Source organism: Macaca mulatta, chromosome 12, assembly GCF_049350105.2.
Source record: "Macaca mulatta isolate MMU2019108-1 chromosome 12, T2T-MMU8v2.0, whole genome shotgun sequence".
NCBI lineage: Eukaryota > Metazoa > Chordata > Mammalia > Primates > Cercopithecidae > Macaca > Macaca mulatta.
Window position 1 is genome coordinate 121,890,403 of NC_133417.1, and position 12,643 is coordinate 121,903,045.

The following is a 12,643-nucleotide window of genomic DNA, read 5'->3' on the forward strand; positions in this document are numbered from 1 at the left end:
GCTGGTGAGCTAAATTTTTTTTTAAAAGAAGAAAAACTGAATTTCTCCACTAAAGGTCTGGAGAAGAGGATTTAATCAGGGGGTTTCTGTACTCATGATGAGGAGGCGACCACTTTCCTTCAGCTACGTTGGCCAGGGAGGTTCTCTCTCTCTCTCTCTCTCTCTCTCTCTGTGTGTGTGTGTGTGTGTGTGTGTTGTATACCTGCAAGAATGGACATTCATACATTTTAAGAGCAGTGAGTTGCAGAGATGGACACTTTGGAGGAAATCTAAGTCTGAAAACCTTACATGGTGGCCTAAAGTGTCCTTGTGTGTGGGGTTCTTAGAGGGAAGAAAGGTGGATTGGAGTGACACTTCCTTCTCTGTCATTTTGCAGAGGTATTTCTATTGGGCAGGACCACATCCCGGAGGGAGTGGGTGGCAGAGTAGCAGGAGGAGACCTTGTGATAGGTTAGTTGGTGCTTGTAGGCACATCCCAGGAATATGAGCTGTTAGGGCCACAGGACCTGCTGGGAAGAAGTCCTGACCAGGAACCCAATCATGCCACTAGAACCTCTTTCTTTAGTAAAATGAAAGAAAACTAAGGCCTCAAAAAACGAAGGTGGTGGTTTTAGCTTTTTTTTTTTTTTTGAAATTGACATGAGTGGGCCATGAACCTCATAGGCAAGTCAGAGAGAAATGACCAATGTCACTGCGCCTGCTGGGTGGACTTGGGGTGGGCTGTTACACTTTTCACACTGTGCTTCCTCCCTTGAGAAGGATTCTAACTCTCCTTTGGAGAAGGGGCTGCATTTCATGAAGTTTGCCACTAGACTGCACCCTTATCTATGATAAGAATTCTTTCTGGAGGACTGCTTTTAAGAAAATATTTTTCCCTGCTTGTTCAGTTCAGGAGCATCTCACTTTATGCCGTTAACACCCCCAGATCCTGATCTCTCTTCTCACTTATCTATTTGCCGAAAGGCACATTTTAAAACAAGGCTAACGTTTAAAGTTATGTCTTTGCCTGTATTGCCAAAGGGGATTTAGATGGTGGCTGGGAGAGGGAGAATTGTGTGTAATGATTAAAACAAAAAATAGCAGCAAGGCTCATCTTAATTTCTTCTTTTCTCTGTCTGGGGGCTTGGTAAGGTGTAGGAACAAATCAATATTCAAAACTTTGATGGAAATATTTTAGAAGTGAGCGAGATCATGTGTTATTTTCTCATTTGTGTCAAGTTCAGACTACAAGAGTGGCAGCAGAATGTGTGCAATACGTTCTCTTCCCTGCTCCTATTTCTTTCTGCACACCCTTAACAGCTCGGCCTGCCCCAGGCACACTGGTAGCTTTTAAGATGATTGGGGGAAATTGTGGTACCCCTTCCAAAGAAACATGAGTTGCCTCATTCCAGCCACCCTGTATTCTGAGAGAGATGGCCTCTAGTGACACCTCTTTTTGTGTAGCCGACTTCCAATGGCTGGATAATACAATATGTGAAGACAGGTAAAAGGAGTGGAGATCATTCACAGAAAAGATAAAAAGGGTGGAGAGAAGGGAGGAGGAGAATATGGTGGGAGCTGGATCCTGGGGCAGAGCAGTACAGGGGCCATGGAGAGAAGTTACTCTGTGAGACTATAAATGTTAAGCAGCCTTTTTTATTTATTATTATACTTTAAGTTCCGGGGTACATGTGCACAACGTGCAGGTTTGTTATATATATGTACATGTGCCATGTTGGTGTGCTAAGCAGCCATTCTTTATCTCCACCTAGAAATGGGCTTATGTTATGAGGGATTCAGAGACTGGAGCTGTTGTCCAAGAGACCCTGGGATAGGCTTCCCGAGAGGGCATAAGAGAAGAATTCTCAGCCTGGGATTGTCTGTAGTAATTTCATCCAAAGATGGAGGACTGGCCAGATGGGTTTTGCTTCTGAGTCCATAATTAACATATTACAGTGGAGTGGGAAGGTGTTGGTGTTGTTACTGCGGGATACGGGATTATGGAGGATGCCTATGAGCCTTACTTGATTCCATTTTCCCCTCCCCTCCATTCTGGAGGTCTAGATCTGTTCACAATCACCTTTAGAAAATTGCTTCTAGGAAAAAAAAAAAGTTTGCATCAACCAGGTTAATTGGGAGGGGATCATTAATTCCTGCCATATACAAATGTTCCCTTCCTAAAGACCCCCTTTGCTGCCAGCTTGCTTTTGCTCTCATGGGCTTCCCAACTCTAGCATCGACTAGCTTCTATACCTGTTAACTGTATCTTTTTCGGGGAAGTAGTATTTAAATATCAACCACTTGTGTCCCGTTTCCCCGGAGATCACCCCTCCTCTTTCCTTTAAAAGATTAACTGCTTATCAAAACCAACTTTCAAGAAATGCGACCAAGTGAAAAATTCATGCTCTTTTATCTGGATAACTTTTCCAAGTATGGATAGCATTTTTATTTTATAAAGCTTCGGATTCCTTACCTGTGGTCATTTTCTGTGAGTTTCTAAGTGATTTTCAAGGATGATGTCTGATAACACAGTTTGGGAAAGCTAGACTTTTTAGTAGGACACAAAGTGTTATGGATTCTGCTGGTCAGAATGGAAAAACGTTAGCTAAGGATCTTCATTCTCTTTTCTGCGTCACTCCCACCACTCTCAGGCTTATTTGTATAATTTATTCAATTTTTAAAGACCTCATGACATTGACTTCAGTCTCTCCAAGAGGCCAACATACATCAAGAATACTAATGCTGTGGTCATGTTGCGCTGGTCTCAAACTAAGGCACAGTGATGTTCAATAAAGAAAGTAACCCGTTGTTCAGGTCCTTGCCTAGATCTGGGAGGTTCAGCAAGACAGGTCTGTATAGAAGAGCAGCATGAGGCAGCTTTGTTGTAGTGCTATTGCTGAAGGCTAGGTGGCAGGATAGATACATCATTAGAAACATGCCTCCTTTCATGAAGGGAAAGAAGCAGATACTGGTAGAAGTGTTTAACAATGGGGATGGGGGAGCGGGGAAAGAAAAAGCATGGATGGAGGGACATGTACGGACACCCTGTGGGTCCACTTACAGGCCACCCCAGCATCGGCACTGCACTGTTACCCCAACAGCACCAGGCCAGCCTCAGGTGCAAAACCCTCTGTGTCCCACCAGATGCTATGTTCGTGCTTACTTTTCTTTGGAGAAAAGGTATGGCCAGGGTAGGAACTTGATGACTTTGGGTTCATCAAAGGGTGTGTGTCCTAAGCCTTCTCTGAGGAATAATCAGAAGTGATCTTCAGCCACAATTCATAAAAATTCCCCCTGTTTAAAAAAAGGTAATTATGGCATATTTCAAACATTCAAAGAACAGAAGATAATAGAGCATGTGCCTTCTACTCTCTATGCTTATTTAACACATGTTCACTTTTTGCCATTGTTGTTGAAGACTTTTTGTTGTTGTTTTTGAGATGGAGTCTTGCTCTGTCTCCCAGGCTGGAGTGCAGTGGCATGATCTTGGTCCACTGCTACCTCCGCCTCCCAGGTTCAGGTGATTCTCCTGCCTCAACCTCCCTAGTAGTTGGGACTACAGGTGCGCACCACTGTGCCTGGCTAATTTTTGTAGTTTTAGTAGAGACAGGGTTTCACCATGTAGGCCAGGCTGGTCTTGAAATCCTAACTTTGTGATTCACCCACCTTGGCCTCCCAAAGTGCTGGGATTACAGCCGTGAGCCACCGCGCCTAGCCAAAGATTTTGTTAGAAGTAGAGTGGGACAGGTCACAGCTCACCTCCCATGCATGCCATCCCTGCATCTCCTTCCCTGGACAGAAGTAGCCACTATCCTGAAATAGCTCTGTATCCTTTCTGCACAATATTTTTCTAGGTTTTATGTGTAGTTTCTCATAGAGCAGAATTACAGTGATTTTTGAGGGTGAAACCACGTGCTACTTTAGAGTTAATTTTGTAGTGGTGCTTGCAGTGGTGGCAATTTAACTAGAGTCTAAATTGACCCTGAGGCTGGCTGTTAAAGGAGCCGGAGCCAGCTGTGACGCAGAGTGATTTATATCCTGATGTGAGCTGCATATAAGTTAATAGCTGCACGAATTGATGTTTAGGAGGCTTCTGGAGCAGTTCCAGACAGATAGAGCAGAGCAGGGCAGGCTCCATAAATACTGTTTCTGGTTGGAGCCCTTCTGTCTTCTTGGATCATGGGATCTGGCATGTTCCTACAATGGACCGCTCAGAAGTTGCTTCAATTTTGGAAAATGAGATTAACCGGGAAAAGTGATCTGTTGTGATTTAGAGACAGTGTTGGTAGCTCCAGATCTAGGTGGGAGAGAGAGAGGGTAGGTAGAAAAAATGGAATCACATGGAAAAAGAGGAGAGGGAGAGAGTGTTAATTACTAGAAGCAGGTTTAATATGATTCACATGAACTGTGAAAAGGCCAAGTAAAATCACAGTGCATGGTTAGCAGCTGAGATTTCACACAGTTCAGGAGGGAGAAGTGGTAAGAGCTAGCTTACCACTATTAGTGCAGAGGGTAAATTTGTGTGAATTAGGAAAAGACCTTCCTCAAGATACTTTACTTCTATCCATCAGAATATTGTTATAAAATACAGATTCTGTGAGGACAGGAAACTTTGCTGCCTCTTCCAGGAAATTGTCATGATGAATGTACATGTCTACGTTTGTTCTGTGAATAGCACCACTTAACTGGGGCCCTTGCTGTGCAGTACACAATCTGCACAGCTCTATGCAATGGCCCTGGTTGGAAGAGCTAAACTTCGTACCTAAACTTATCAGGAAACACTGCTTTTCTACTAGTGTGGAAAGCATGGGTCCAGTGACATGATTTGATCCATTACTGGGGCTAAGGGATAGTCCTGAAACATTTAAAGCAGCTGCCTCTGGCCGTGTTCCCAGCTGGGTCAATCTAAACCCTTCTTTCCTTAGAGAAATCAAGCTTTTCCATGCCCCCACACCTTTGCACAAACTGTTCATTCTGACAGGCACACTTTTCTTCTTCACTGCTAACTGGTGAGCTGCTAATAGTCATTAAAGACCTAGATGAAATTGCATTTACTTTGGAGGATTTTGCTGACTGTCATGTGTGATTTCCTAAGTGCATCTTGCTGGTGCCCCTGGGATCCTCTGTGTCTTCTTCGTAAAATAGTGGGGAATATATTGTCTACTCCACAGGGCTCTTGTGGGCCTTGAGTGAGGCAGTCCCTGTAAATCTTGTTAGTGCTTAATCAATATTACCTGCTATAGTCCCATCTTCCCTACTGAACTGACAGGCTTGAAGCATCCCAGATTTTATTCATCTTGGTTTTCCTCCTCTCCTTAGTATAGCTCCTAGCACAGAAGGCACTTAATAAGTTATTTTTAATTGAAAAACACTGAGTGTGGTGGCTCTCGCCTATTAGCAGTTTGAGAGGCCGAGGTGGGGAGATCACTTGAGGCCACGAGTTCAAGACCAGCCTGGGCAATATGGCAAAACCCTGTTTCTACAAAAAATACAAAAATTAACTGGGCATGGTAGCCTATGGGCTGCAGTGAGCCATGATTGCACCACTGCACTCCATCTTGGATGACAGAGTTTGATCCTGTCTTAAAAAAACAGAAAGAAAAACATTTACCACCCCTGAATTATTCCAGCATCTTCTAAAATCTTCCTAAACACCTGAGTTTATCTTTGCATAGTTATGCCTGACTGTTGGTAATGTCTATGTTGATGTGTTTCTATTATGTTCTTTTATATACTAGTCTGGTCAATCCTGTATATTGCAAATGTAACTTATAAACATTTACAAAAATTCCAATAGACCCCTATTGTTGGACTTAAAATATGTTAATTGTAATGTAACTTAAATATGTACAAACATTTTAAGGTGTATGCTCTGTATGCTAACCTTACTGTAAAATCCAACTAATATGTAAATAAACCCAACTAAAGTTACAAACTCAACAAAGCGCAAATGACAACATTAATTTGTGTGTTGATTGGTGTTTGGTTGATGTTTTGCTGAAAATAAATCACTACTCATGTTGTGATTATGGTTTAACTGTGACAGTGCAAGTTTTTTTGAGCTTGGCATACAAATATGATATTCTTTCTGGTGATTTAATCCTCCCACTACTCTTTTTTTGTTTTTTAAACAACAGTGGAGTCATGTCTTGCATAGTGGTTAGTTTTAAAGTCATCTTGAAATACAAAAAATGAGTATAATCAAGATTCCCCATGAAAAGTCCTTAAATTACTTACAAAACACAATGGTACTGCCAAACCCTCACTTTTTGTAACATGGCACCGTGTTACCCAGCCTTCACTCAGCTTCCACACATCATCTCAGGAACATGTCTGCTTCTGTTCTTCAGCCCATCAGCAAATGACATTGAAAGTGGTGTTACTTGGGTTCTATGCCTTAGAAAATGAAAAAAGTCTTCTAGAACTGAATTAGGTGGCCATGCAGATGAACTAAAATGTGTTTATTTTCAAGATTATTAGCAAAATGACACATACACACATATATTGCAAAACAACTAGCATAGAATATATTTCTAGATCACTCCAGTTTGAGAAATACTGGTGTACTCCTTCACTGTCTTTTTCACTCTCATCCAAGATGGCTCTGTACTCAAGGAGAGCATAAATGGTATTCAGTGGCTGCTTCTTTGGTCCAGGCCCAAGGAGTTACCTCCTCATTAATACAAGGAACACAGACGCTCGACCATGAACCGAAAGCTGGGTTCACAGTTTCATAGACTCTTGAGCTGACTAGAGCTCCAGGAAGCTGATCTGCAGAGATTCTGTTCCAACTCTTGGTCTGCTGGCAAGACTGTGAAGTCACTCAGTTTAACTAGGCAATTATTGGGTTTAAAATAGACTCAGGACTTATCCTCTGAGAGCTTCTTTCTAAGCCAGACACACTTGACCAGCTGGGACAAAAAATCTACACACAACCAAATGACAAATCTTGGGCAAAACCACACATTAAATATAAACAACATGAACAGTCTCCAGTATTACGGCTCGTGTGTGTATGTGTGATGGGGGGTATATTGGAAGCTACATACAGAGATGTCATGGGACCAGGAGAGTTGGCTACCAATTTGTTGCTGAATGAAGAAGGGGGAGATACTGTTTACAGCATAAACATTATGACTTAATAGGTCCTTCTCCTTGTGTAGACTTACAACAGGTTAATGCAACAATTCGATTACCAAGCAGAGAATGAAAGCATCTTAACCACAAGTCAACCAAGAGAACATCTATTGAAAGCAAGGATTGAAAGACCAGGCTGGGAGCGGTGGCCCACGCCTGTAATCCCAACACTTTGGGAGACTGAGGCGAGTGGAATATCTGAGGTCAGGAGTTCGAGACCAGCCTGGCTAACATGGTGAAACCTGTTTCTACTAAAAATACAAAAAAGTAGCTGGGTGTGGTGGCGCATGCCTGAAATCCCAGATACTTGGGAAGCTGAGGCAGGAGAATCGCTTGAAACTGGGAGGTGGAGATTGCAGTGAGCCAGGAGCGCGCCATTGCACTAGAGTGAAACTCTGTCTCAAAAAACAAAACAACAACAACAACACAAACTCAAAAAGACTGAGTGGACAGAGATACGGGATTTACCCAATTGGCATAGATTGAATGTGGAAGGTGCGTTTCTCTGAGGCCCAAATGTTGAATATCACTGTTTTATTTTTATTAAAGTGGCTCATCCTTGACCAAGTTGCATAACTTCTTCTGGTTCAATTTATTCTTCTGTAAAGTCGGTTAGGGTACCTATCAATGGTGTTGTGAGGACTAAATAAGATCATCTATGTAAATCACTTAGTAGCATAGCACCTACTACAAAGTATATTAGTTTGCTAAAGCTGCCTTAACAAAGTACTACAAACAGAATGGCTTAAACAAAAAAAACTTATTGTCTCACAGTTCTAGAGGCTAGATGTCCAAGATCAAGCTATCAACAGGGCCATGCTCCCTCTGAAGGCATCACTTCTGGAAGGATCTCTTCCAGGCCTCTCTCTCAGCTTCCAGTAGGTCCTTAGTTTGTGGCAGCATAACTTCATCTTCATATGGTGTTCTCCCTGTGTGTGTATCTGTGTCCAAATTTTCCCTTTCGAGAAGGACACTAGCCATTTTGGGTTAAGGGTCCACTCTACTCCAGTATGACCTCATCTTAACTAATTACATGTGCAAGGACCCTATTTCCAAATAAGGGCACATTTGGAGATACTGGAGCTTCAGACTTAACATATGAATTTTGGGGGTACAATTCAATCCATAACACACTCAAGTGGTAATTATTATTCATAATGTCTTTTGAAATTACCTTTCTGTATTATTATTTTTTTTTTTTGAGATAGTCTTGCTCTTGTCACACAGGCTGGAGTGCGATGGCACCATCTTGGCTCACTGCAACCTCTGCCTCCTAGGTTAAAGCGATTCTCCTGCCTCAGCCTCCTGAGTAGCTGGGATTACAGGCACCTGCCACCACACCCAGCTAATTTTTGTATTTTAGGAGAGACAGGGTTTCACCATGTTGGCCAGGTTGGTTTCGATCTCCTGACTTCAGGTGATCCACCCGCCTTGGCCTCCCAAAATGCTGGGATTACAGGCATGAGCCACCACATCTGGCCTCTGTGAATATTTTTATAGACAAAATTTTCAGATCTGCATTTCTCTTCTCATGGTTTCTCTGGGCCTTAATTATGCCTGGAGAGAAAGTGCTATGAGAGCAGGCAATTTGATGGCTGTGTTCACCACTGTGTTGCCCAGGGCCTAGAAGAGCAACCAACATATAGTAGACGCTCAAATATTTGTGAGTAAATGAATGAAGTCTATTTCTTTCCTCCTTTCCTCTTTCCATTTTTTCTTTTGATTACTCAATAGCCAGCTTCTCTTCCTTGTTATCTTTTTTACATTGCTAAAATATTAAAGGCAAAAAAACCCCACAAATTTTAATTTTCTTTGTTGATAATTATTAAATCCTTGCTAATCTCTTGCTCTCTGCAGCCCGTTAGAAACCTAACCAGATGGGAAAGGGCCTGGGAGAGTAGGGGGGTATTGGGGGTGGGGAGAGATGCCTGTGTTGGAGAGAGCCGGAGTCCACTTGGGGCATTTCCTAGGGGTTGATATGGGCCAGGGCTGGGAGTCTGGAATGAATGGGACTTAATTCTACTCAATAGTCTGGGAATAAACAAGTGAGGTCAATATTGGCCCTAGAGGTTCAAAGTCAAAGTTTAAATGAGGCACCACCAGTAAAGGCCCCAAAGATTTGGTCACCTGCATCAGATGGTTTCTGGTCCGCAAACACATAGGGAGTTGTATAAATCTTGGACTCAGGCAGAACCCGGAATATGAAATACAGGGAGAAAATGCTCTGTGTTCTACAAATCCTGAGATAAACGGTCATACGCTAAGCTCTGCAGTGGTCTCTGGACTGAATCCCCTACTCGCCCGAAACAGAAGTGACTGGAAACTGAAGGCACACTAATCATTACTGATTAACTGTCATCATCTGTGTACATACGAATTTATCCACCTACCTACCTATTTCTCACAGCTATAAAACAGAGGTTACATATGCACACAGCTCTGGAAAGAAACAGGAAGGATGCTAGCTGGCTGGGGACTGGGAGACATGGGTTTAAGGGGGACAGTTGCAATTCACTTTTTGCCTAGTGTCACCATGTGGGACTCTGAAAACAGCATTGGCTCACCCTCCCCCACCAAAAATTTGACTGGTTATTTGATTATATTAACACAAATTTTTCATTGTAGAAAATTTCAAACAGCCACAAAAGATGGCTCTCCTATCACTCCATGGCCACCCTACCCTATATACACAGCTCCATCTACTCCCCTCATTTCCATTGACTAGATTTTAAAATAGAATGAAAACATGGCCCTTCAGTCCAGGCACAGTATTATGTTTATGGGGCATCTTTCTTCTTATACTCTGAACACTCACCTGCATTTCCTGACTAGTAAGTAGGGAGGGGGATGATTCCTCTCTCTATTAGAGAAGAAAATTTGGTTATCTATAAAAGTGAGTGTTTGGGGAAAGTGGGTCAATGGAGGATGCAGGTGAGGTTCCAGAGTCTGGACATACAGGAGGATGGGGTGGGGGGCAGATGATCTGGGCAGAGGAAGCAGTGAAGCAAGAGGTGGAGAAAAGGAGGTGGAGAGGGTACATCCAGGTGAAGCGTCCTGAGCATAGGGGAGCCCACAGGACTGGAACAAGTGGGGCTGGTGGTACCTATCTGGGGATCATCCACAAAATCGTGGCAACATGAACATGACCTCCCACGAAGAATCACTGTGCAGAAGAGAGCACCTGATCTGAGCTTAGGAGAAGAGCCCGAGTTATTGCTAGAGAGGAAAAGAGGAACAGAGAAAGAACAGTCTGGAAATAAAAGGAGCAACTGAGGCATCAGTCTCTGCCTTCTTGAACTAGGAATGCTCTAAGGGAAAGACGAAAATCACCATAATAACACCATTAGCTAACTTTCATAGAAGGTTTCTTACATGCGAGCCACCTGACATGCATTATTTCACTTAATCTTCACTACAGCCTAATAAGGGAAAGCACATTTATTAACTTCACTTTATAACTGAGGAACTGGAGGCACTGAATGGCTTAAACAAGCCCAAGACCACACAGCTACTAGGTAGAAGAGTTGGGCTATGAGCTCAGGAACTTTGAGCTGGCAGTCTCTACACTTAACCATGCTAACCTGCCTGCCTGGGGAAGCCATGGTTGGTTTTGCATGGTGAAGAACCACCACTGAAGCCTGAATTAAGGGAAAGGGTGGTGGGTTGCCAAGAGTAGAAGTCAATGAGAGCCACCACCTGGAGTCATCAGTACAGACCAACCAGTCTAAGAGATCATTCTTAGAAGAGAGAAGAGAGAGGTAGTGGCTAGATCGATGACTGTGATGGTTAACTTATGTGTCAACTTAACTCGGTTAAGGGACACCCAGACAGCTGGTAAAACATTATTTCTGGGTGTGTTTGTGAGGATGTTTCTGGAACAGATTGGCATTTCAGTCAGTGAACTGAGTGAAGTAGATTCACCCTTACTAACATGGGCTGGCATCAGCCAATTCATTGAGGGCCCAAATAGAAAAAAAAGGCAAGGAAGATTGGGCGAACTGGCTCTGTCTTTTCCTGAGCTGGGACATCCATTTTCTCCTGCCCTTGGACATCAGAGCTCTTGGTTCAAAGTTCCCCTGAGTCTCACCCCCAATCCCCTCCAATTCTCAGGCCTTTGGACTAGGAGTTACACCAGAGGCTCTGCTTGTTCTTAGGCTTTTGGACTCAAACTGAATTACACTACTGGCTTTCCTGGGCTCCATAATTGCATGAACCAATCCAATAAAAAAATCTCCTTTTGCACCACTGCACTCCAGCCTTGGTGAGGAGCGAGACTCCATCTCAAAAACAAAAAACAAAACAAAAAAAAAATCTCCTTTTAGCTATGTATCTATGTATTTCTGTATGTATCTGTGTATCTATGTATTAGTCATCAATCCATCCACCCATCCATTCATCCATCCATCCATCCATTCATCCATCCATCCATCCATCATCCATCCATCCATTCAAGCAACCATTCAACCATTCATCTATCCTATTGGTTTTGCTTCTCTGGAGAACTCTGACTGATACAGTGGTCCTAGGAAAACCCTAGTTTTCTGCAAAATAGAGAGGGAAGTGGAGAAGCTGGTGACAAGGGAGACAAGAGGCGAAGGCAGGGAGTGGACATAGGAAGAGAGCTGGAACAGATACTTTTTGGTGTGGGTGGAGGGGCTTGGTTTCTGTACAGGCATGAAGGCAGAGAAGTGATTCCAGGAAGGAAGGAGGGATGAAGGGCACCTGTTTGATTTGATCATGGTGAAGGAAGTCAAGAGCTTGTCATCATGTCAAGGTGAGAAGAGACTGGAACCTATGGAGAGAAATGAGTGTGTGAAACAGCTGGGATAAACTGGGTAGGATGGCAGACTCTTGAGATTGCCAAGAAGTTGCTTAGCCTGAGTCCCAGAGAAGTGTGCATTTATATTTCTCGAGTTTTCTTGGTAGTGGCTCAACTTGACCACAGAGGCCAGCATTGCAGAAATTGGTTAAGGCAGACAGAGGCCTGGAAATCAGATCAAACTTGCTCCTCAGTGCCTTCTCCCTCCCTTTGCCAGCTCTGTGCCTGGAGTGCAGGATGGGAAATAAGAGAGGTGGTTTGGAAGCAGGAGGCAGGGAGCCCACATCCCTGCCTTACCCTACCTCCTGCCACCACCTGGGCAGCACTGCAGTGAGCTCAAGGATGAGGAGGCTGACTCAGGTGACTGAGAGTCTCCTCTCAGAGCAAGTTGCTGTCCAGATCCAGGGCTGGCCGAGCCATCTCTCCAACCAGATTTCAGAGAGAGGTGGCTGGCGGGAGCATGGTGATCTCACATGTCTCAGCACACTCCTTTCCCACCAGCTTCTGGGAGGTGTGAGGCGTGCTTAGGAGTTCTATGCTTTCAGCCTCACTCTTTACCAGGATGGTCATTTATGCCTAAGGTTCAGATTCTCAGAGTGGTCCCTGTCCCCAGAGTAAGAACTACTTGCCCTACCTCCTGCCACCACCCAGGCAGCACTGCAGTGAGCTTGGGAGTAAGGAGGTCGACTCAGGTGGCCCAATTCAGAG

The 12,643-nt window shown here is 43.7% G+C and overlaps 1 long non-coding RNA gene across 1 annotated transcript in view; it reads left to right on the forward strand.

Moving 5' to 3' along the window:
- The window catches only part of LOC144333477 (uncharacterized), a 118,973-nt gene that overhangs the window by 1,659 nt on the left and 104,671 nt on the right, over window positions 1-12,643 (forward strand). The window contains exons 2-3 of the long non-coding RNA XR_013402147.1: window positions 411-413; window positions 3,087-3,097. This is a non-coding gene — a long non-coding RNA (uncharacterized LOC144333477). The remainder of the gene's footprint in view (window positions 1-410; window positions 414-3,086; window positions 3,098-12,643) is intronic.